Raw genomic sequence first — 26,997 nt, forward strand, 5'->3', positions numbered from 1 at the left:
ATAGAACTTTTTCCTCCCACCAGGTTTACTTTGAAGCAGCCAGTCAGTTGTTTTAATGAGCGGCGTGGAGGTGTAATGGATAGACCTACATATCTGCATGGAGCTTGCATATTCTCCCTGTGTTAGGGTGGCCTTTCTTCCAGTACTCCAGTTTCCTCCCATACCCTAAAAACATACAGATAAGTCTACACTCAAATAGAGCACCTACAAATTTGGGCACCAGGTTAAGCCAATAGTGGAATATTGGAAATCATAACAATATTCTACTTTCACTTTACCTAACCTTTTCCCCTAGTAACCCTCCCTCTACATACTCCTAACACTAACCTATTCCCCATAAATATTTGTGCCGCAGTCTCCGTCCCTAAATAATGATGGACAGTGAACTCAAGTCCCATTTTTTGGCATAAAAACTTTTGAAACCTTCAGGGCATCTTTGCAGCCACAAATACTTTAGAAAATGTGTGCAAAGTGTTCAAAAACCCAGACAGGGGCATGGTGGAAGGGGATCAATAGTTTTGCCAAAAAAATACATATTTTACACAAATGCTTTTTTAAGAGTTTTTAAAAGAGATGTCAATGCACTTTAAGTTTACCAATACTCTACTAACCTGTAAATCCTTGTCCATTATAGCACGAAGGTTAGTGTTAAGAAGAGTAGGTAGGTGGTGGATAGTGTTATGCATAGGTGGGGTAGGATTAGACATACAGTAAGTAGGGAATGGCTCATTTAAGAGTTATGCTAGGATGAAGTAATAGTAGCATATCAGTAAATTTACTGATATTCTACTAACAGTAAAAGTAGATATTGTAGTGAAATGTTGGTAAATTTACTGATATTCTACTAGCCCGTAAATACGCACTCATTTAACTTGCATCTTTTTTTATGTATGTTAGGTGTTGGTGGATGTATTTTTGGACCTTACCTACCTATCATCACTTAGGTGAGGAGTAACCTAAGGGTTTTTTGGTATATTTCCACTTGTATGCAGGGTAATATTGTTTATCAGATTTAGCAGAACTCTGTGCTGGAAATCTGTGATGGCAATTATTACAAAGTGGCTATTCACCTTTTTATCTTGCTACATGGTGTTCTCTCTAATTTGAGAAATTTAGCATGTCAGGTGTTAATGGAGAACAATCTGATTTTTACACACTTGATTGTCTGTTTTAAAAAGGCAAAACACAGCCCCAATATAAATAAACAATGTAAATGAATGAGTCTGAAATTGGCTCTGTTTGTTGTAACTTCAGCACTTTCAGAGAATGGAGCTTCAGTTCACCACCTTAAGGAACTTTCACTGGAAAATTAGTGCTGACCACTGCCAATCAGTAAATAAGGCATTGTAAAAGTGGTGATCAGATTTAAAACTGGAGATACAAGTAGTGACAATCTATTACAAGATCACCACTTTTGTCCTTTTAGTAATTGTAAAAGTTTTGTTACAGAAGCAGAACGTCTTTCTTGGTGTTAACAGTTAAAGGAATACTTGTCACCTAAAAAAAATGACTTTTACTCACCTGGGGCTCCCCTCAGCCCCCTGCAGCTGAACGGTGCCCTCGCCGTGTCCCTCCGATGCGCCTGGACTCGCCGGCGGCCACTTCCGGTTTGGCCATCACCGGCCGACAGGCTGGGAACGCGGCTGATTATCTGCGTCCCTGGCCGCAATAGCGCCCTCTATAATGCTATTGCGTCCGGGAACGCGGCTAATAAGCCGCGTTCCCAGCCTATCGGCCGGTGACGGCCAGACCGGAAGTGGCCACCGGCGAGTCCAGGCGCATTGGAGGGACACGGCGAGGGCACCGTTCAGCTGCAGGGGGCTGAGGGGAGCCCCGGGTGAGTAAAAGTCATTTTTTTAGGTGACTTAAGTATTCCTTTAACCAATGTAAACTTGCATAAAATGTTCTATAAAATGTCTTAACTTTCTCATTTCATTTCCTGTTTTGCATAGCAGCTACAACATATGTTTGTTCCTTCATTTTTGTTTTTTTTATATTATTGAGTACATTCTTTTGCTAAAGAAGTTTTAATAGCCGTGGTTTAAAAAGGTGATTGTAGTAATGGTGTGATATATATCCTAATCTTTGACAAAACTTAGTTCAAAAAGTTTCTCAGTTATTTTATTTGTTAACATCAGTATGCATCATTATTACAATGTGCATCAGCACCATATAGACAGTCCCCTACTTCCAAACAACTCAAGTTTCAAAGTTGTTTTTGTGTACAAAATCTACAATACTATTTTAATGTCATATTTTTGTTGTTATATGTTAAAATATAGTATAGTATAGTATAAACAGTTATAGGTTGTTAAAAACACTTTAAAAGCACATTGAAATTGTTTTTTAATTATATTACATTTCAAAACCCAGAGTTGTCCAAAAGTAAACAATTTATCTGTGTTTACCGGTTTTTACCATAGGACTCAACTACAAATGAATTCAACTTACAAATAAACTCCAGGGGCTTGATTCACAAAAAAAGTGTTAACTGCATAGCACGGCCATGCTATCAGTTAACACTCTTTTGTGAATCAAGCCCCTGGAATGGAACCTGTAGGGAGGGGACCGCCTGTATTTGGAAACAATGTTAATGGGTGAAAGAGACAATATTTTCCATAGCAGTGAAACGAAAGCACTACAAGCACCATATTTCTCTTAGCTTTATTTATTAATAAAGCAGCATGTTACAGAAGGACAATGAAATAGCACGCTAATATCATGCAGTTACTATAATATATTATATAGGTACTAAGATCAAACAAAAGAAAAAAATGTAAAGCAATAAAAGGAATTTAAGAAAAAACCTTTATATAATCAGCTCATACTATTTCTAAAATGATATCCAGAGTAGGGATGCTCATTCGGATTCCACGGAAATGCAATTTCTGAAATTCCGATCGGAAATTGCATTTCCGCATCGGAATGCGGAAATCGGTAATGCAAGTGCGGTAGGCGGATTTCCGCCGGAAATCGCAGAAATTTCCGCCGGATCTCGCGGAAATTCCACTCGACTTTAACATCTATTTTCTCAAAAACTATAAGGTCTTTTTGAAAACGTTTTTTGCATCTTGTTCACAAGATTCGGTTTAATAAACCCTGAAGTCGGCGGATTTTTACTGTAATGTAAAATGCAGAAAATCTGCATCTGCCTATCTTCTGCATTTTTCATTACAGTAAACATCCGCCGACTGTAACGGTTAATAGCAAAGCCCCCGTAAGTCCTAGAAACACCAAATTTTCAGGGTTTATTAAACAGAATCTTCTGAACAAGATGCAAAAAAAAGTTTTCAAAAAGACCTTATAGTTTTTGAGAAAATCGATGTTAAAGTCAGGCGGAATTTCCGCGATTTCCGGTGGAAATTCCACATTGGAATGCGGAAATTGGTAGCGGAAAGCGGAATCGGTAATTGGCAATGGCGGAATGCGGATTTACCGCGGAATCGGAAATTGACATTTCCGTCCATCCCTAATCCAGAGTACCATAACTCACATAAAGGTCATTGTATAAACTAAAAGCAAAAGAAAATGATATACTCTGAAACCAGTCTGTAATCAATTAAACGGGTATAATTTTTTCTACAACAACAACATTAGATTTTTTGATGTTAAATGTAGTTTAATTTCTGGCCATGTAAGTTCATCCCTGAAAAGTAGAGCCAGTGGTAAATAGGACTAGAATATTACGTAACAACGCCACATTACTCCATGATGATGTCAGCCACACTCAAACAAGCACAAACACAATTGAACACAATCACAATGCGTAGTATACATCAACTGTCCCAAACTCCTAACTAGGAATGAGGTTAATGTGTCGTTCCCTAACCTTCACCTACTGATTTTTCGATATTCGATAATCCCAGATATTATGTCCATCTCACTACTCAACATTCCTGCAATCACCTTTTTACTATTTACTCATCTACTACTTATCTTTGCTCTTACTGCAGTATTGACTTTGACACCACCTGCCACATACCAACATCTCATTTGTATAAAAATACACTGTGCCCACCTTCATTGTGAGCTGCACACTTCTCTTCTATCCTAATAAACTTTATCCCCTCCTATTTGTTCAAGAGTCCTCAAATTCATAACTGTTCATTGCCACTCCTTGGCAACCAGACTGTTCTCTCCCTGCCTTGGTACAACCTCTACTGTGTACAAAAGGCTCATACAATTAAAGTCAGAAGTTCTTTAAAATGTAACCCCTTTGCATATATATTATTCTAACAGAATTTACAGGTTAGTGTGAGGTTAGTTAAGGTGATAGTAGAATATAGGTAACATTGCTGATTACTACAATCAGGCTTGCCCTATGCACAAATTCTCGGTCACCTTTAGTCCATGTACACGGGTGAATCAATGAGGAATATTCTATAAAATAGTGTATGAATATATAAATAAAATAATGTCAATGTTCAGTTAACATTTCAAGAAAAGTTAGTCCACTATATCAAAACCTAACTACTTACTGTTCTTACTCTTTTTGAAGTTTTCATGTCTAAAAATACACTAATGTGCATTAAATCGAAGGAGCTTAACATGTAAATGCAGAATATTTTAGCCTAAATATTTAAAATCTCTGCCTAGAAACTATTGCTTATGTTCAGCAAGGGTTTAATTTACCATAGAGGTATGAATGAATCACAGGGGCACCTTCTAATGAAAAAAGAAAAAAAAATAGCACAGTACCACAGTTATGGAATCAACATTTGTTATGATATATCTCTGCTATTTGGAGATAGAATCCAATAGATAGTATTCTTTAAAATACAAGTTGACATTGGGAGTGTTAGATTTTTTTTTTATTTTTATTTTTGCACAGACTACCAGAATGTGTAAATGTCATACTTAAAATATATCATTCTTTTAAGATGTGCACAGTATTTTGAAAACTTAACTGTACAGATTTAAAAATAATAATAATAATAATAATAATAATAATAATAATAATAATAATTATAATTATAATTATAACAATAATAATAATACAACACAGACATGTGTACTATATATATAATCACTGGTGGAATTGTACCTGTTATTGTGTTATGTTATGCTTAAATGTAGAATTACTTGTTAAATGCAATACTAAATGCACTGATTACAGATGTACAACCTGGTATAAGATGATTTTAAGTACTATCAAAAGACTGAGATTAGTATCCTGTATCTTTTTATAAATATGTAATTATGTTTTCTGTGTAAGTATTAGGTGGTTAATAACAGACTATATCATGTACTAGAAAACTGAACAGATGGTTTCTGCATCATTGCTCCTTCTGCTTCTAATGAAGAAAGCCAAGTTTGGCACAAGAATGTTGCACTTGTTGAAACTTTTCTTTAACAGTATAGAATTAGTGGTGTGCAGAAGCAGACTTCATCATAGCCTGCTATATTTAAACTGCTACTTTACGAACACAAGTTAAAACATCATAGTCTAGTTATTGGCAGCCAATGGCAGAAAAGACAAATATACATATTAGTGCATTTGGTACTGGACAGTTCTTGTCCAAAAGAGGGGTCACATTAAAGAGTCAATCTGTTACAGAACAGGAGTCCTGGCCCCAAATGGGGCGGACAGGCTGCAATTTTCCTGAACATTGTATATACATACAATCCTAAAATTGTCGCCAAATATTCAAACCAAAAAGCAAAATAAATAAAACAACAAGAAAACATTAGATCCATGATACAGTACTGCCTCCACATTGTATGACAACTATAATAATATTTACTTATAAGCTATGCTTTCCTCCAACCATCGCAGACCCCAAAATAGAGCTCACCACATCATATCCCATACTAGTTTGATGTCTTATCCACCCCAGAAGTCCCAGACCTTCCCAAACTGACCCTCCCATTCATGGATCAGTGAAGTCAAGTATTCCATGGTTCTCATCCTCCTAATCCTCTAGACAACAACCTCTATAGCAGGTTATTATTATTTTGTATTTATATAGCGCTGGCATCTTCCACAACGCTGTACAGAGTATATTGTCTTGTCACTTAAAGGACTCACGAGGCGAAATAGGCAAAAAAAAGGTTAAATACCTGCATGAAATTTGAATACACAAAGGACGCCATCCGTACCCTCCGTGCTGTTCCACTGGGTACCCACTGCTCAATGTCCCACCAGGCCGGCTCCCGACTCCACAGCCCAGGTCGGGCTCTCCTGCCTCCACTAAAATGGCCGCCGGAGCTGGCCGCGGCTGCACAGTCTGCATAGACACGAGTGCAGCTGCGCAGCTCTAGGGCCTCCCCCCAATCCACGCTACAGGAGACCGCCTGTAGTGTGTATCGAGGGGGAGGCCCTAGAGCTGCGCAGCCACACTTTGTCTATGAGGACTGTGCAGGCCGTGGCCAGCTCGGTGGCCATTTTAGTGGAGGCAGGCGAGTCCAACCCGGACTGTGGGGTCAGGAGCCCGGGGGGACATTGAACAGCAGGGACCTGGCGAAACGGCACGGAGGGTACGGATGGCGTCCTTTGTGCATTCAAATTTCATGCAGGTATTTAACTTTTTTTTTGCCTATTAAATTGCTGTACTGTACAGTATAACTGCATATGGGTTTGCTGTTAACAATCTTGCTTATGTTATATACCAAACTATATACAGTGGGTTGCAAAAGTATTCGGCCCCCTCGAAGTTTTCCACATTTTGTCACATTACTGCCACAAACATGCATCAATTTTATTGGAATTCCATGTGAAATACCAATACAAAGTGGTGTACATGTGAGAAGTGGATCGAAAATCTTACATCATTCCAAATTTTTTTTACAAATGAATAACTGCAAAGTGGGGTATGCGTATTTATTCGGCCCCCTGAGTCAATACTTTGTAGAACCACCTTTTGCTGCAATTACAGCTGCCAGTCTTTTAGGGTATGTATCTACCAGCTTTGCACATCTAGAGACTGAAATCCTTGCCCAATCTTCTTTGCAAAACAGCTCCAGCTCAGTCAGATTAGATGGACAGCGTTTGTGAACAGCAGTTTTCAGATCTTGCCCCAGATTCTCGATTGGATTTAGATCTGGATTTTGACTGGGCCATTCTAACACATAGATATGTTTTGTTTTAAACCTTTCCATTGTTGCCCTGGCTTTATGTTTAGGGTCGTTGTCCTGCTGGAAGGTGAACCTCCGCCCCAGTCACAAGTCTTTTGCAGTCTCCAAGAGGTTTTCTTCCAAGTTTGCCCTGTATTTGGCTCCATCCATCTTCCCATCAACTCTGACCAGCTTTCCTGTCCCTGTTGAAGAGATGCACCCCCAGAGCATGATGCTGCCGCCACCATATTTGACAGTGGGGATGCTGTGTTCAGAGTGATGTGCAGTGTTAGTTTTCCGCCACACATAGCGTTTTGCATTTTGGCCAAAAAGTTCCATTTTGGTCTCATCTGACCAGAGCACCTTCTTCCACATGGTTGCTGTGTCCCCCACATGGCTTGTGCCAAACTTCAAACGGGACTTCTTATGCTTTCTGTTAATAATGGTTTTCTTCTTGCCACTCTTTCATAAAGGCCAACTTTTTACAGTGCATGACTAATAGTTGTCCTATGGACAGAGTCTCCCACCTGAGCTGTAGATCTCTGCAGCTCGTCCAGAGTCACCATGGGCCTCTTGACTGCATTTCTGATCAGCGCTCTCCTTGTTCGGCCTGTGAGTTTAGGTGGATGGCCTTGTCTTGGTAGGTTTACAGTTGTGCCATACTCCTTCCATTTCTGAATGATCGCTTGAACAGTGCTCTGTGGGATGTTCAAGGCTTTGGAAATCTTTTTGTAGCCTAAGCCTGCTTTAAATTCTCAATAACTTGATCCCTGACCTGTCTTGTGTGTTCTTTGGACTTCACTGTGTTGTTGCTCCCAATATTCTCTTAGACAACCTCTGAGGCCCTCACAGAGCAGCTGTATTTGTACTGACATTAGATTTCACACAGGTGCACTCAATTTAGTCATTAGCACTCATCAGGCAATGTCTATAGGCAACTGCACTCAGATCAAAGGGGACCGAATAATTATACACACACCACTTTGCAGTTATTTATTTGTAAAAAATGTTTGGAATCATGTATGATTTTCGTTCCACTTCTGTCGTGTACACCGCTATGTATTGGTCTTTTATGTGGAATTCCAATAAAAAATTGATTCATGTTTGTGGCAGTAATATAACAAAATGTGGAAAACTTGAAGGGGGCTGAATACTTTTGCAACCCACTGTATACCATAGCTATGCCAAAATAATAGTTTGCAATCTAATAGCAATCAATAAACCATGAAAGTTGCTTGCATGAAATAATGTATATATCAATAATTGTGTCAAACTCCTGTCCCTATTGTTAAAGCAATCATTTAAATATGTTCAGTGATATATCAGAAAGATCTACATCTCACCCTGTACTTAGTAATCCCATTTACTTGAGACTTTGAATAAGAATTGTGCACAATGCTTCTCTGTTTTGTAACCATTCCAAACACTTAACGCTGAAATCAAAAGATGATTCATTCTGGGGGTTGCTTGGGCTCCAGGAACCTTTAAAAAAATAAGAAAGGCCAGTAGCCAAATGATGCAGTATCTATGGATCAATTGGCAAGTCTATAACAATATTCTTATATTATACTCACAAAGGTGGGTTGCAACCACCGTCAGAGCTTACGGGTACAGAACTGTTCCTGCTCATTTTTTTACAGGTCTGTTACACGGGAACTGGTTCAAGAACTCCTTTGAAGCACTTTAAGGTAAAAAACTTAAAAAATTACTAACTACCAACTTTGGTGTGTTACGATTTGCAAAGGCACTATTGGAGGTGCCTGGTATATATAAAACATTTAGAAACAGCTTAGAAGGGTGAGGTAGTGGATCTTACTCTTCTAAAGAAATAGACTCAAGTTTTATTCAAGCACTAAAATAGACAACACATTTTGTCGGGTCTTGCCTGCTTCCTCAGGTCAATCTGACAACATTGTCTTGCAGGCTGGTTGATTGAGTGTGAGCTCCTTCTTAGCGCCTCTGAAATCTGTTATTTAAAATCTTCTTTGTAATACAGATAATAAATTATTGTCATTTCTCCCTCTGTGTATTTCTTTCTTTATTGTTTGTTCCAACCGAATTATATTGTCTTTTAAAAAAGCAGAATGTGTAGGTACTATTATTGCTTGTAGGATATTCAGAGAGCGGCCAGGACAGTCAAATTAGGATTTTATGACTTTCACATTACCAAATATTGAAGCAATTATATTTCAGATGCCACTGCTGATTCTTCAATGTACATATTTTTTTTTGTTTTACTTAGCAGTATATAAATCTAAAATAGTGTCTTATATACAGCAATGTGTTTTACCATTACTGTGCCAGCCATGAAACCATTGGCAGCCAATTAAGCTGTTCTCTTTCTTATCTTCCCATCAATGTCCCTTGACATGTCAAGGCTTGTAATTTGCCTCAGTGTTTCCTACCTTCACTTTTCAATATTTCATGCGCCAAATGGAGAAGATAGATACAATATTTAATCTGAAAAGCGAAAAGAATGAGGAGTAGTAAAGCATGTGTTATGTATTCTGTAACCATCCATAATATATGATGTTGATGTAAAAGTATTTCTGGGAGCACATTGAAATAAAAAATAGAAGACTGAATTTTAAAAAGGTGAATCCTTTTTTTTGGAATACATTTTATGGGATCTAATGCAAATGGCTTAAAATAAAAAAAGGCTATTCTCTCAAGCAGATCTTCAATAATAAAAAAATAAAAAAATATTATTTTCACATCCAATTACTTGTGGTGTTAATTGTTTCAACATTTTATTATACTAAGTTATAATACACAGAAATAGTAGGCATTTTTTAGACAAACTGCATGTTTGTCGAGCAGTACAGCCTCCTGCCTACTGGACACAGAGTGCCTTTCGACTGCAATACAATACACATGAATGGCAGTGTTTGTGTCCCCACGCATGCCAAAGTTTGACATGTAGTACGGTTAGCCGCCAGCAAAAAAAACACATTGGGTCACATCTGAACACAGCGATCTCTGCTGCCTGTGCTGAGCACTAGCAAACACCCTGCCAGTGCGTAGGAGCAGCTCACAGACAGTGAATTCACCACCTTCAGCCACCCATGTGAGTACAGTAATGCCTTACTGTTTGGATTAGGTTAATCCAAATCCATATTTGATTCTTGTGTTCTATCTAGCTAATTAGATCAGTGCTGTTTTGTACTGTGAGGCTTTATGCTACTGGACGTTTTTCTACTAGGTTTAAAATGATAGCATATGAGACCAGGTTCATGGGACCACTGCCTCATGTCTGAGTAGTATAACCTTCAACTAGGCTGAACGGCTCATCATCATGATCATTAACATACAAAACAAACTACTCTAGTTAGTGTTAATGATTTGGCATGGGAAACACAAAGTAATATTGTTGTTTTTTTGTTTTTTGTTTTTTTTGATGATGGCACACAACTTTCCTAAATTATTAAGATTCAATAGGACAATTACATATTACAAAAGGCACAGACTAACCAGCAAGCTCATGGTGACCCAGAACTCATTGGGGTGTGTAAGGGACTACAATGGTCCTTTAGGATCTGGGTTCTGGGTCACCATGAGCTTGCTGGTTAGTCTGTGCCTCTCGGATTTACAAGCCCTACTCCATAGAGCCAAAATTAATCCATGCCATGCACTGATGAGGATCAAACAATCCGAAACAGCCTGTATGCATGTTGGATTATTATGGCTCTGTACACATTAGCAAGCTGACACATCATTGCATTCCAGCGGTTCTGGAGGTGTGTTTAGCTTCTAAGGGTACAATGGTTAATTTGCATATATTCAGCAGTGGTGCCTGGGAGACATCTTGAGCTCACTCTAACCTGAATTATTGCAAATTCTTTCTGTTTTAGGAAAGCAAACTTTTGTTTTTCTTAACATCTTAGTAAGCGGGCTTTTAGGACCATTGTAGTCCCTTACACACCCCAATGAGTTCTGGGTCACCATGAGCTTGCTGGTTAGTCTGTGCCTCTCGGATTTACAAGCCCTACTCCATAGAGCCAAAATTAATCCATGCCATGCACTGATGAGGATCAAACAATCCGAAACAGCCTGTATGCATGTTGGATTATTATGGCTCTGTACACATTAACAAGCTGACACATCATTGCGTTCCAGCGGTTCTGGAGGTGTGTTTAGCTTCTAAGTGTACAATGGTTAATTTGCATATATTCAGCAGTGGTGCCTGGGAGACATCTTGAGCTCACTCTAACCTGAATTATCGCAAATTCTTTCTGTTTTAGGAAAGCAAACTTTTGTTTTTCTTAACATCTTAGTAAGGGGGCTTTTAGGACCATTGTAGTCCCTTACACACCCCAATGAGTTTTGGGTCACCATGAGTTTCCTGGTTAGTCTGTGCCTCTCGGATTTACAAGCCCTACTCCATAGAGCCAAAATTAATCCATGCCATGCACTGATGAGGATCAAACAATCCGAAACAGCCTGTATGCATGTTGGATTATTATGGCTCTGTACACATTAACAAGCTGACACATCATTGCATTCCAGCGGTTCTGGAGGTGTGTTTAGCTTCTAAGGGTACAATGGTTAATTTGCATATATTCAGCAGTGGTGCCTGGGAGACATCTCGAGCTCACTCTAACCTGAATTATCGCAAATTCTTTCTGTTTTAGGAAAGCAAACTTTTGTTTATATTACAAAAGGATTCTTATAAAATCAAATGAAGTGCAGTTAAATGGCTGATAATGTTTAGAACTTGATAAAGGTGACCAAAATGCTGTGTATGTTTGTTCATTGAGGCTTGTGAATAAAAACGCAGGTGGAGACCCAGATCTGTTTGAACTTTGGTGCTTTAATAAGGCCATTCTGTAGGTATGGATGGAGATGACAAAATGGCTTAAAAAGTGTAATCTGTAGTAATCCAGCCCCATTTACTATAGTCTATCCCATGTAAAGCCCCCTTTACACTAATCTATCAGTGATAAGGGCTCTACTACAGTGAAAAGTCTTAGAGACAGCTGGGCCCATATGCAATTCAGGTTTTCTCCTACGATTTCTCCTAGGTGATATTTTCAAACTTGTCTATAAATTGCCTTTTAAACCAACAGCAAGCAAGAATAATTTTGATAGCACCTTCTCACCAACTTTTTGGTACTTTTTTTTAATTGTAAATTTTTTTGTGTTAATTTTGAAATCCCTTTGATTTCTTTCAGGGAGAACCACCTTTATAAAATGGATATTTACTTATTGGAGAATATGGAAACAGCTGGGAGACCCAACTCAAAAGCATATTTAGACACTTTTCTTACACATATGCGAGTCCATGGTATTTGCTCTATTGGGGGGGCATTTTGCTCTCTATTTTTTTGTGTTGGATGTAATCATGTAACGAGAATGACACAATATGTAGAAGGCACCATAAAATTTGACTGGTTTAGGTGCACCATATTAATTGTTCAGTATAGAGTGCCTGAGGGGGTTCAATGTAAAACTCGCCATTGGGCTCAGAGTACCTTAGCTAATCAACAAAAATATCCACTATTTTATGTACCAGACCAACAATGGATGCCAAGGACCATTGACATGTTTTTAGGATGTAAAAACAAGTTTATTAGCCAACATTGCTGTCCTTATTGTGCAGTATGCTGTGCAAACTGTTTAAGAACTTGGACTATGACCTGTTTATATTTCAGGCATAACAAATGTAATGATATGTCTGCCTTTAAGATCTAGATTACTTTAAAAAAAACCTTAAAGGGGCACTACAGCGAAAAACTAATATTTAAAATATGTGAAAACATATACAAATAAGAAGTACTTTTTTTCCAGAGTAAAATGAGCTATAAATTACTTTTCTCCTATGTTGCTGTCACTTACAGCAGGTAGTAGAAATCTGACAGAAGTGACAGGCTTTGGACTAGCCTATCACTTCATGGGAGACTCTCAGCAAGGCTTTTATTCTTTATAAAGATATTCCCGAAAAATCAGAGATAGTACCTGCTAACGCTGTTTTGAACAATCCTTCAGGGCAAGGTGAGACGCAGCTCCACCCAACGCAGGAACAAGCAGCACTTCCCCTATAAAACAATCACATGGTTAGTCCACCCTCAGTGCTTTTATACCAAGTACCCGACAGGTGAACCTCCACTAACCCACATACGTGCCACTATCTGACATAGACAATAACACCCGGGTGGGATCGTTGCCCTGAAGGATTGTTCAAAACAGCGTTAGCAGGTACTAACTCTGATTTTTTCCCACAATCCTTCAGGGCAAGGTGAGACGATTAACAAGTAATACAACCTTAGGGTGGGACCACCGCTTGGAGAATCTTTCTTCCAAATGCTTGGTCATGAGCCGACATTGCATCAATTCGGTAATGGCGAATAAGAGTTGAGAAACTTGACCATGTTGCCGCTTTGCAGATTTGCTCTGGCGAGGCCCCTGCATTATTTGCCCATGATGATGCCACTGCTCTGGTTGAATGGGCCTTAAATGAGGCTGGCGCATCTAACTGCATTGCCTTATATGCTTCGCTAACAGCTAACTTTATCCAATTAGCAATAGAAGACTTTGAAGCTCTCTGATCCGCTGTCTTACCAGAAAATAAAATAAATAAGGAATCAGACTTCCTAATCTCTGATGTCTTTTTTAAATACTCCAAAACACACCTCCTAACATCCAAGGTGTGAAAAATCTTTTCTTTTTCACAACCCGGATTAACACAGAACGTAAGAAGCACAATTTCTTGAGATCTATGAAATTTCGTCATAACCTTTGGACAGAACTTAGGATCTGTTTGTAATACTATTCTATCTTGGAAATCTTGAAAATATGGACTTTTCACCGACAAAGCTTGAATTTCACTAATTCTTCTAGCCGACGTAATTGCCACTAAAAACACTGTTTTCAATGTGAGCAATTTAAGAGAACAATCCCCTAAGGGTTCAAAGGGTTCCTTACATAACCCCTTAAGTACTGTAGATAAATCCCATGGGGATACATAAGGTTTAAAAATTGGAGACTTCCTAGACAAGGCCTTGAAAAATCTTATAATCAATGGAGATGAAGATAACGGCCAACCTGAAAAAGCAGATAGCACTGCAATTTGTACTTTCAATGTACTGATAGAAATACTCTTATCCCATCCGTCTTGAAGGAACTCCAAGACAGCAGGGACCGACAAACTTTTAAATCTTGAACCTTTCAGCCAAGAATGGAATGTTCTCCAATACTTAAGATATATCTTTCTTGTCACCTCCTTGCGACTACTGATCAAAGTAGACGCTACCTTGTCTGATACTCCCAAACCTCTCAGCAACTTCAATTCAGGATCCATACTGCTAGTTTCAAATGATCCGGATTCGGATGCCAAAGCTGACCCTGACACAACAAATCCGGTCTGCTCGGAAGTATCCACGGATCTTCCACTGTCAAGGATTTCAATGTTGCGAACCAACTCCTCCTTGGCCAAAAAGGAGCAATCACTAGTAGCCGGTTTAGACAGAATCTCCATTTGCTGAGTACCGCTGGTATCAGCTTCAGTGGAGGAAATGCGTATAGAAGCGGGAAATCCCAGCTCTGATTGAAAGCATTTACTACTAGACAGTGATCCATTGGATTCAGGGAAAAGAATTTCTGAACCTGAGTATTCTCTTCTGTGGCTAGCAGGTCCACATCCGGAAGCCCCTACTTCCCTATTATCTGAGCAAAGATCTCCTTGTTGAGAGACCACTCTGAGGAGAACACTTGGTTCCGACTCAGCTTGTCTGCTTCCACATTCAAAGTACTCTTGAGGTGTACTGCTTTCAATGACAATATGTTCTTTTCTGCCCATGAAAAAATCTGTTCTGCCTCTTTCTGTAATAACTGGGATCTTGTACCTCCCTGCTTGTTTATAAACGCCACAGCTGTCACGTTGTCCGATTGGACCAATACATGACTCTGTGCAATCTCGTCCTGTATCTGAATTAGAGCTAGTTTCACTGCTCTTAATTCTCTCAAATTTGATGATTTTTGGGATTCCCACTTGGTCCACCTTCCCTGTAATGCTCTGTGACCTATATGAGCTCCCCATCCCCACGCACTTGCACCTGTGGTTAGGACTTTCTCTACAGGTTCCTTCCAAAGCCTGCCCTTCCTCAGATTGGATTCCTCCAACCACCAAGGCAGAGATGACACAACCATTTGTGGAATTGTAATCCTGAAATCCAATGTTTGAGGACGACCGTCCCAATTTTCCAACAGACACTTCTGCAGAGGTCTGATATGTGTCAAAGCCCAAGGTACTGCCACAATTGTTGAGGACATCATACCCAATAATCAAGAAATCTCTCGTAGAGATACTTCTGGATTATTTATTAAGGACTGGACCGCCAATCCTAGATTCATTACTTTTTCTGGAGGCAGAAAAATCATTTGTTTTATTGAATTTACAATCATTCCTAAAAACAAAGTCTCCTTGTTTGGTACCAACATGGATTTTTCCGAATTTATAATCCATCCAAGAGATTTTAGATGATCTGAGACGATTTCCAAATGATCCTTCCCAAGATCAATGATCCTTCCCAAGATCAATAAGTCATCCAGATAAGGGATGATTTGCACTGCTCTTTGTCTCAACGGGATTAATGCCTCTCCCAGAACCTTTGTAAAGATTATTGGGGCAGATGTGATCCCAAACGGGAGGCAAACGAATTGGTAATGTGTTACAACTCCGTTTACCTTTACCGCAAACCTTAGAAACCTCTGAGATTGCGAGTGAATTGGAACATGCCAATACGCGTCTTTGAGATCTAGAGATGCCATAAAGGCTCCTGGAAACAAAAGATCCCTTATTGAAAAAAATTGACTCCATTCTGAATTATTTCTTTTTCATAAATGGGTTTAGACTTTTCAAATTTAAAATCAGTCTGTACTTGCCCGATGGTTTCTTTACAACAAACACTGTTGAGTAAAAACCCTTTTTTTGTTCCGCTTTTGGAATCTTTCGAATCACTTTCTGACTTAACATGTTTTCTAGGATTTTGAGAATCTCTGGAAGTAGACCTGGGTCTCTTGGATTTTTTGTTATAACAAATCTTGACGGAGGAGGAGTCGCAAATTCTATCCGATAACCAAATCTTATCAGTTGTCTGATAAATGGACTCTCTGACATCAGAGACCATTTTTGAGCAAAGAACTTTAATCTCGCTCCTACCGCCAAGAACGAGTCATTGTGGCTTGGACTGTGTCTCAGAAATTTTAGACTTAAAACCTCCTTTCCCTGATTTATCAAACATCCATTTCCTGCCCCTTCTCTGATCCTTAAAGGATTCTTTCTGATCATTGCCTGGTTTACGAAAAAACCTCTTTTTAGGAGTTGTTTTCTGTTTTTTTCGGAAAAACCTTCTTTTTGTTAGCCGTTCTTTCCAGAGCTGAATCCAGCTCTGGTCCAAACAAAAGATCACCTGAAAACGGAACCCCACAAAGCCTATTTTTTTATGTTAGATTCCCATCCCAGGTCTTTAACCATAAAGCCCTGCGGCCTACATTCACCAAGGCTGTTGTCCTTGCCGTGAACCTAACAATCTCCGCCGAGGCATCTGCCAAATAAGCAGCAGCCTTTGTCAATATAGTAATGGAATTCAACAGCTGTTCCATAGGAGCTCCCGCCAAGATACTGGCTTTCAACTGGTTTATCCACAGGTCAAGTGTCCTGGACACACACGTGGATGCGACCGCTGGTCTAAATGTAGCCGCACTGGCTTCCCAAGATCTTTTTAAATAAGCATCGATTTTTTTATCGATTAGATCCTTTAAATCCCCTAAATCCTCAAAAGCTAAATCCCCTTGTTTAGTTACTTGAGAAAAGGGAGTATCCAGTTTTGGGCATTTATCCCAAAGAATCGTATCATTAGCCGCAAACGGAAACCTCCTTTTAACAGCTTTTGACAGTAATAATCTCTTCTCGGGCTCATTCCATTCTTTCACAATTGATTGAGTAATCGATTTGTGAACCGGAAACACTAGACCTTCCTTCTCTTCCATACCCTTGTACAATTGATCATGTAGTGACAATGTGGAAGCTACCTCTTTATTTAACTCTAAAGTATCATTAATTGCTGCAATTAGTGTCTCAGTATCTTCAATGCGGAACTTAAACCTTGAAGATATGTCAGACTCTAGTTCCCTGGAATCTGATTCCTCTGAACTATTCTGACCTTCTATCTGATCCTGCCCGTCTTTCTCTGGCAAAGTAGGTATAGAAACCTCTTTTGCAGTAGATGTACCAGCCTCTGTCAGGGAGGATTTAAATGAGGCCAGAGATGCATTGATTTCTTCTCTGAAAGCCTGCAAAGTGTCCTGAATAGAGGAACTAGGCTGTTCGCCTAACACCTTTTCCATACATAATTGACATAAAGTTTTTGCATATGGCAAAGGGATCTTAATGTTACAAACAGGGCATCTTTTGTATGTAGGAGGCTTAGGTCTGTCTGAAGACTCTCCTGTTTTTGCCTGCAATATAAACACAAACATATTCTATGCACAGAAAGAACATGCTGTTTAAAAAGTAACATTATAACATCTGCTTTTAACCAAACCTCGTATCTTGCATACCCACAGTAAAAAGCATAAGGTGCCACAGAAAGAGATTAACCCAGCTATCTCACCTTCTGGGCGGCTGAGGCGCTGTCCGTCTTGTCTGTTGTTGACATATTTATGTGCAACACAAAACGCCGTCTCCACTGCAGCTGCCATTACAGCCCGCGCTTCTTCCTTATACCACCTATGACGTCTACGGTGGGCGGGGAGCAAAGATCATGGAGACGATCGGCATAAAGAGCGTACTCCAGCCTACCCGCCGGAAGTTACGCAATGCGGAAGAGGAACGCGACCACGAGGTCGCATGAACACCGCCCCAGAACCGATCTCAGCTTGCCGCTAGTGTTGGGCGAACATCTAGATGTTCGGGTTCGGGCCGAACAGGCCGAACATGGCCGCGATGTTCGGGTGTTCGACCCGAACTCCGAACATAATGGAAGTCAATGGGGACCCGAACTTTTGTGCTTTGTAAAGCCTCCTTACATGCTACATACCCCAAATTTACAGGGTATGTGCACCTTGGGAGTGGGTACAAGAGGAAAAAAAATTAAGCAAAAAGAGCTTATAGTTTTTGAGAAAATCGATTTTAAAGTTTCAAAGGGAAAACTGTCTTTTAAATGCGGGACATGTCTGTTTTCTTTGCACAGGTAACATGCTTTTTGTCGGCATGCAGTCATAAATGTAATACATATAAGAGGTTCCAGGAAAAGGGACCGGTAACGCTAACCCAGCAGCAGCACACGTGATGGAACAGGAGGAGGGTGGCGAAGGAGGAGAAGGCCACGCTTTGAGACACAACAACCCAGGCCTTGCATGAGGACAAGAAGCGTGCGGATAGCAATTTGCATTTTGTCGCCATGCAGTCATAAATGTAATACAGATGAGAGGTTCAATAAACAGGGACCGGAAACGCTAACCCATCACAGATGTTCATTGTTCATGTTACTTGGTTGGGGTCCGGGAGTGTTGCGTAGTCGTTTCCAATCCAGGATTGATTCATTTTAATTTGAGTCAGACGGTCTGCATTTTCTGTGGAGAGGCGGATACGCCGCCGATCTGTGACGATGCCTCCGGCAGCACTGAAACAGCGTTCCGACATAACGCTGGCTGCCGGGCAAGCCAGCACCTCTATTGCGTACATTGCCAGTTTGTGCCAGGTGTCTAGCTTCGATACCCAATAGTTGAAGGGTGCAGATGGATTGTTCAACACAGCTACGCCATCTGACATGTAGTCCTTGACCATCTTCTCCAGGCGATCGGTGTTGGAGGTGGATCTGCACGCTTGCTGTTCTGTGTGCTGCTGCATGGGTGTCAGAAAATTTTCCCACTCCAAGGACACTGCCGATACCATTCCCTTTTGGGCACTAGCTGCGGCTTGTGTTGTTTGCTGCCCTCCTGGTCGTCCTGGGTTTGCGGAAGTCAGTCTGTCGGCGTACAACTGGCTAGAGGAGGGGGAGGATGTCAATCTCCTCTCTAAAGTCTCCACAAGGGCCTGCTGGTATTCTTCCATTTTGACCTGTCTGGCTCTTTCTTCAAGCAGTTTTGGAACATTGTGTTTGTACCGTGGATCCAGAAGGGTATAAACCCAGTAATTGGTGTTGTCCAGAATGCGCACAATGCGTGGGTCGTGTTCAATGCAGTCCTAGGCCGAAGAGGTCATAGCCTAGGGTCACAAAACCTGTTTATTTGGGCAATTTCAATGGTGGCGAGTCTGACGTACATAAATCGCAGCAATGGCCGTTAGCAACGTCTGAATCTCACGAAATGTCTCATGCAGATAGAAGACATATTGTTAGACTTGGGCTCCAAAGATGGGTTCCCTACATCTCTGCAAACCAGAGTTACAGGGCTCCAAATTTGGTAAAATCCCCCATAGGCTTTCATTGGGCCTCCTATTTACAGTTCCAAAATCTCACATCTTTTCAAAGGGCAATTACTCAGCAGTACCAAATTTTCTAGCATTCTAGGGACCCTTAGGGGGAACATGACTGGTGAGTTTCGGGCCCCTAGGCCGAAGAGGTCATAGCCTAGGGTCACAAAAACCTGTTTATTTGGGCTATTTCAATGGTAGTGATGGTGGCGTACATAAATCTCAGCAATGGCCGTTAGCAAAGTCTGAATCTCACGAAATGTCTCATGCAGGTAGAAGACATATTGTTAGACTTGGATTCCAAAGATGGGGTCCCTACATCTCTGCAAACCAGAGTTACAGGGGTCCAAAATTGGTAAAATCCCCCATAGGATTGCATTGCCTCCCTATTTCACTTTCCAAAATCTCACATCTTTTCAAAGGGCAATGGCTCAGCAGTACCAAATTTTCTAGCATTGTAGGGACCCTTAGGGGGAACATGACTGGTGAGTTTCGGGCCCCTAGGCCGAAGAGGTCATAGCCTAGGGTCACAAAAACCTGTTTATTTGGGCTATTTCAATGGTAGTGATGGTGGCGTACATAAATCTCAGCAATGGCCGTTAGCAAAGTCTGAATCTCACGAAATGTCTCATGCAGGTAGAAGACATATTGTTAGACTTGGATTCCAAAGATGGGGTCCCTACATCTCTGCAAACCAGAGTTACAGGGGTCCAAAATTGGTAAAATCCCCCATAGGATTGCATTGCCTCCCTATTTCACTTTCCAAAATCTCACATCTTTTCAAAGGGCAATGGCTCAGCAGTACCAAATTTTCTAGCATTGTGGGGACCCTTAGGGGGAACATGACTGGTGAGTTTCGGGCCCCTAGGCCGAAGAGGTCATAGCCTAGGGTCACAAAAACCTGTTTATTTGGGCTATTTCAATGGTAGTGATGGTGGCGTACATAAATCGCAGCAATGGCCGTTAGCAAAGTCTGAATCTCACGAAATGTCTCATGCAGGTAGAAGACATATTGTTAGACTTGGATTCCAAAGATGGGGTCCCCACATCTCTGCAAACCAGAGTTACAGGGGTCCAAAATTGGTAAAATCCCCCATAGGATTGCATTGCCTCCCTATTTCACTTTCCAAAATCTCACATCTTTTCAAAGGGCAATGGCTCAGCAGTACCAAATTTTCTAGCATTGTAGGGACCCTTAGGGGGGACATGACTGGTGAGTTTCGGGCCCCTAGGCCGAAGAGGTCATAGCCTAGGGTCACAAAAACCTGTTTATTAAGGCTATTTGAATGGTAGTGATGGTGGCGTACATAAATCTCAGCAATGGCCGTTAGCAAAGTCTGAATCTCACGAAATGTCTCATGCAGGTAGAAGACATATTGTTAGACTTGGATTCCAAAGATGGGGTCCCTACATCTCTGCAAACCAGAGTTACAGGGGTCCAAAATTGGTAAAATCCCCCATAGGATTGCATTGCCTCCCTATTTCACTTTCCAAAATCTCACATCTTTTCAAAGGGCAATGGCTCAGCAGTACCAAATTTTCTAGCATTGTAGGGACCCTTAGGGGGAACATGACTGGTGAGTTTCGGGCTCCTAGGCCGAAGAGGTCATAGCCTAGGGTCACAAAAACCTGTTTATTTGGGCTATTTCAATGGTAGTGATGGTGGCGTACATAAATCGCAGCAATGGCCGTTAGCAAAGTCTGAATCTCACGAAATGTCTCATGCAGGTAGAAGACATATTGTTAGACTTGGATTCCAAAGATGGGGTCCCTACATCTCTGCAAACCAGAGTTACAGGGGTCCAAAATTGGTAAAATCCCCCATAGGATTGCATTGCCTCCCTATTTCACTTTCCAAAATCTCACATCTTTTCAAAGGGCAATGGCTCAGCAGTACCAAATTTTCTAGCATTGTAGGGACCCTTAGGGGGATCATGACTGGTGAGTTTCGGGCCACTGCTGACTGAGCCATTGCCCTTTGAAATGGTGTGAGATTTTGGAACGGTAAATAGGAGGCCCAATAAAATCCTATGGGGGATTTTACCAATTTTGGACCCCTGTAACTCTGGTTTGCAGAGATGTAGGGACCCCATCTTTGGAATCCAAGTCTAACAATATGTCTTCTACCTGCATGAGACATTTCGTGAGATTCAGACGTTGCTAACGGCCATGGCTGCGATTTATGTACGCCACCATCACTACCATTGAAATAGCCCAAATAAACAGGTTTTTGTGACCCTAGGCTATGACCTCTTCGGCCTAGGGGCCCGAAACTCACAAGTCATGTTCCCCCTAAGGGTCCCTACAATGCTAGAAAATTTGGTACTGCTGAGCCATTGCCCTTTGAAAAGATGTGAGATTTTGGAAAGTGAAATAGGGAGGCAATGCAATCCTATGGGGGATTTTACCAATTTTGGACCCCTGTAACTCTGGTTTGCAGAGATGTAGGGACCCCATCTTTGAAATTCCAAGTCTAACAATACGTCTTCTACCTGCATGAGACATTTCGTGAGATTCAGACGTTGCTAACGGCCATGGCTGCGATTTATGTACGCCACCATCACTACCATTGAAATAGCCCAAATAAACAGGTTTTTGTGACCCTAGGCTATGACCTCTTCGGCCTAGGGGCCCGAAACTCACCAGTCATGTTCCCCCTAAGGGTCCCTACAATGCTAGAAAATTTGGTACTGCTGAGCCATTGCCCTTTGAAAAGATGTGAGATTTTGGAAAGTGAAATAGGGAGGCAATGCAATCCTATGGGGGATTTTACCAATTTTGGACCCCTGTAACTCTGGTTTGCAGAGATGTAGGGACCCCATCTTTGGAATCCAAGTCTAACAATATGTCTTCTACCTGCATGAGACATTTCGTGAGATTCAGACTTTGCTAACGGCCATTGCTGCGATTTATGTACGCCACCATCACTACCATTGAAATAGCCCAAATAAACAGGTTTTTGTGACCCTAGGCTATGACCTCTTCGGCCTAGGGGCCCGAAACTCACCAGTCATGTTCCCCCTAAGGGTCCCTACAATGCTAGAAAATTTGGTACTGCTGAGCCATTGCCCTTTGAAAAGATGTGAGATTTTGGAAAGTGAAATAGGGAGGCAATGCAATCCTATGGGGGATTTTACCAATTTTGGACCCCTGTAACTCTGGTTTGCAGAGATGTAGGGACCCCATCTTTGGAATCCAAGTCTAACAATATGTCTTCTACCTGCATGAGACATTTCGTGAGATTCAGACTTTGCTAACGGCCATTGCTGCGATTTATGTACGTCACCATCACTACCATTGAAATAGCCCAAATAAACAGGTTTTTGTGACCCTAGGCTATGACCTCTTCGGCCTAGGGGCCCGAAACTCACCAGTAATGTTCCCCCTAAGGGTCCCTACAATGCTAGAAAATTTGCCACTGCTGAGTAATTGCCCTTTGAAAAGATGTGAGATTTTGGAACTGTAAATAGGAGGCCCAATGAAAGCCTATGGGGGATTTTACCACATTTGCAGCCCTGTAACTCTGGTTTGCAGAGATGTAGGGACCCCATCTTTGGAGCCCAAGTCTAACAATATGTCTTCTACCTGCATGAGACATTTCGTGAGATTCAGACGTTGCTAATGGCCATTGCTGCGATTTATGTACGTCAGACTCGCCACCATTGAAATTGCCCAAATAAACAGGTTTTGTGACCCTAGGCTATGACCTCTTCGGCCTAGGACTGCATTGAACGCGACCCACGCATTGTGTGCATTCTGGACAACACCAATTACTGGGTTTATACCCTTCTGGATCCACGGTACAAACACAATGTTCCAAAACTGCTTGAAGAAAGAGCCAGACAGGTCAAAATGGAAGAATACCAGCAGGCCCTTGTGGAGACTTTAGAGAGGAGATTGACATCCTCCCCCTCCTTAAGCCAGTTGTACGCCGACAGACTGACTTCCGCAAACCCAGGACGACCATGAGGGCAGCAAACAACACAAGCCGCAGCTAGTGCCCAAAAGGGAATGGTATCGGCAGTGTCCTTGGAGTGGGAACATTTTCTGACACCCATGCAGCAGCACACAGAACAGCAAGCGTGCAGATCCACCTCCAACACCGATCGCCTGGAGAAGATGGTCAAGGACTACATGTCAGATGGCGTAGCTGTGTTGAACAATCCATCTGCACCCTTCAACTATTGGGTATCGAAGCTAGACACCTGGCACAAACTGGCAATGTACGCAATAGAGGTGCTGGCTTGCCCGGCAGCCAGCGTTATGTCGGAACGCTGTTTCAGTGCTGCCGGAGGCATCGTCACAGATTGGCGGCGTATCCGCCTCTCCACAGAAAATGCAGACCGTCTGACTCAAATTAAAATGAATCAATCCTGGATTGGAAACGACTACGCAACACTCCTGGACCCCAACCAAGTAACATGAACAATGAACATCTGTGATGGGTTAGCGTTTCCGGTCCCTGTTTATTGAACCTCTCATCTGTATTACATTTATGACTGCATGGCGACAAAATGCAAATTGCTATCCGCACGCTTCTTGTCCTCATGCAAGGCCTGGGTTGTTGTGTCTCAAAGCGTGGCCTTCTCCTCCTGCGCCACCCTCCTCCTGTTCCATCACGTGTGCTGCTGCTGGGTTAGCGTTACCGGTCCCTTTTCCTGGAACCTCTTATATGTATTACATTTATGACTGCATGCCGACAAAAAGCATGTTACCTGTGCAAAGAAAACAGACATTTCCCGCATTTAAAAGACAGTTTTCCCTTTGAAACTTTAAAATCGATTTTCTCAAAAACTATAAGCTCTTTTTGCTAAAAATTTTTTCCTCTTGTACCCACTCCCAAGGTGCACATACCCTGTAAATTTGGGGTATGTAGCATATAAGGAGGCTTTACAAAGCACGAAAGTTCGGGTCCCCATTGACTTCCATTATGTTCGGAGTTCGGCCATGTTCGGCCCGAACCCGAACATCTAGATGTTCGCCCAACACTACACGTGACCCGTTCGGCCAATCACAGTGCTAGCCGAACGTTCGGGTAACGTTCGGCCATGCGCTCTTAGTTCGGCCATATGGCCGAACAGTTTGGCCGAACACCGTGAGGTGTTCGGCCGAACCCGAACATCACCCGAACAGGGTGATGTTCTGCAGAACCCGAACAGTGGCGAACACTGTTCGCCCAACACTAGAGGGCAGCAAACAACACAAGCCGCAGCTAGTGCCCAAAAGGGAATGGTATCGGCAGTGTCCTTGGAGTGGGAACATTTTCTGACACTCATGCAGCAGCACACAGAACAGCAAGCGTGCAGATCCACCTCCAACACCGATCGCCTGGAGAAGATGGTCAAGGACTACATGTCAGATGGCGTAGCTGTGTTGAACAATCCATCTGCACCCTTCAACTATTGGGTATCGAAGCTAGACACCTGGCACAAACTGGCAATGTACGCAATAGAGGTGCTGGCTTGCCCGGCAGCCAGCGTTATGTCGAAACGCTGTTTCAGTGCTGCCGGAGGCATTGTCACAGATCGGCGTATCCGCCTCTCCACAGAAAATGGAGACCGTCTGACTCAAATTAAAATGAATCAATCCTGGATTGGAAACGACTACGCAACACTCCCGGACCCCAACCAAGTAACATGAACAATGAACATTTGTGATGGGTTAGCGTTTCCGGTCCCTGTTTATTGAACCTCTCATCTGTATTACATTTATGACTGCATGGCGACAAAACGCAAATTGCTATCCGCACGCTTCTTGTCCTCATGCAAGGCCTGGGTTGTTGTGTCTCAAAGCGTGGCCTTCTCCTCCTGCGCCACCCTCCTCCTGTTCCATCACGTGTGCTGCTGCTGGGTTAGCGTTACCGGTCCCTTTTCCTGGAACCTCTTATATGTATTACATTTATGACTGCATGCCGACAAAAAGCATGTTACCTGTGCAAAGAAAACAGACATTTCCCGCATTTAAAAGACAGTTTTTCCTTTGAAACTTTAAAATCGATTTTCTCAAAAACTATAAGCTCTTTTTGCTAAATTTTTTTCCTCTTGTACCCACTCCCAAGGTGCATATACCCTGTAAATTTGGGGTATGTAGCATATAAGGAGGCTTTACAAAGCACGAAAGTTCGGGTCCCCATTGACTTCCATTATGTTCGGAGTTTGGCTCGAACACCCGAACATCGCGGCTATGTTCGGCCCGAACCCGAACATCTAGATGTTCGCCCAACACTACACGTGACCCGTTCGGCCAATCACAGCGCTAGCCAAACGTTCGGGTAACGTTCGGCCATGCGCTCTTAGTTCGGTCATATGGCCGAACTCGAACATCACCCGAACAGGGTGATGTTCTGCAGAACCCGAACAGTGGCGAACACTGTTCGCCCAACACTACTCCAGTGTAACAGTGTAAGAATGTCTGCAGTTTACATTTTCCAGTGAAAGTTGTATTTGTCTCTTTTTGGTTATGGGAATAAAAAGTATCCTATACTTTATTCCAGGTAATGTACTATGTGTGTGCCAAATTTCATTCAAATCCGTTCAGCCGTTTTTGCGTGATCGAGTAACAAACATCCAAACATCCAAACATCCAAACATCCAAACATCCGAACTTTCCCATTTATTATATTAGTAGGATGCCTTTCACCACTCCATAATATAATAATAATAACCTAGAAATTTGCTCTGTAGACTTGTAAAAAACAACAAAAAACAAAAGCGATTTGACAGAGAAAAAGATAAGTGCTTTCCAAGTACCTGGGCGTAACCTGTGTGATAAAAACATCTTGACACGTTCTATGCGTCCCATGGCATTAATAGGGAGTATTTTCCTTTTCTGCATTCTTAGTTTATTATATGCAAAACATGGAGACTTGTTAAGATTGTAGAATTCATTTGGCTGCTTAACAATTTTAATGTCCTTATAAGTGAAGAAGCCGACACACAGCAGAGGAGAGGAGGCATCCTCTCATGTAAGGTCAAATACATCAATAGACATAATGCTGGATTTGAACTTAATTATGCACAAATACAAAAATTAATTTAATTTATCCGAAATACAGCCCCCTGCAATGAGCTACCAAGATCAAAAACAGTAGAAAAAATAGGTCATTGGCATATAGCTTGACTTTTTATTAATCTGTACTTTAGTTATATTTTCGAAATCAGAATTTACTCTGATCTTTATTGTAGTAGTCGTTGCCATGGCAATAAGGAGCGAAGAAAGCAGGCACCTGCAACATGCATCTGATATAAAAGGGAGGGCTCTAAAAACCAAGCCATTCCCCTCATTGTGGTGGCTTGTTCCCCATAAAGCAGTTTTATTCAGTCTACCAAAAATGGCAAATTTCAGTTAACTTAGAAAAAGCTCCAGGATATGCAAATTTAACAAGGAAAGGATGAATTTATAGTCAATTGCATCTGTAAAAGTAGGGAGAGAATATTACAGGTTTTGGGCTGTATTCTTTGCATTATGGGTCATGTCCACAAACTGAAAAAAAAAGTCTGTCATCACTCATCGCATCCCCTAAAGCATTTTGG

At 41.5% G+C, this 26,997-nt stretch overlaps 1 protein-coding gene across 4 annotated transcripts in view; it reads right to left on the minus strand.

Annotated features, from left to right (window-relative positions):
- The window catches only part of CDH12 (cadherin 12), a 1,227,746-nt gene that overhangs the window by 432,703 nt on the left and 768,046 nt on the right, over positions 1-26,997 (minus strand). Inside the window, exon 1 of one of the 4 annotated variants that reach the window (XM_068236732.1) lies at positions 9,459-9,501. The exons of the other annotated variants lie outside the window; for them this stretch is intronic. The gene's annotated coding sequence lies outside the window, so the exon portion shown is untranslated. Of the gene's footprint in view, positions 1-9,458; positions 9,502-26,997 lie in introns of those variants that run through there. 4 annotated transcript variants of the gene reach the window in all.

The sequence above is a fragment of the Hyperolius riggenbachi genome, chromosome 5, assembly GCF_040937935.1.
Source record: "Hyperolius riggenbachi isolate aHypRig1 chromosome 5, aHypRig1.pri, whole genome shotgun sequence".
NCBI classification, from domain to species: Eukaryota; Metazoa; Chordata; class Amphibia; order Anura; family Hyperoliidae; genus Hyperolius; species Hyperolius riggenbachi.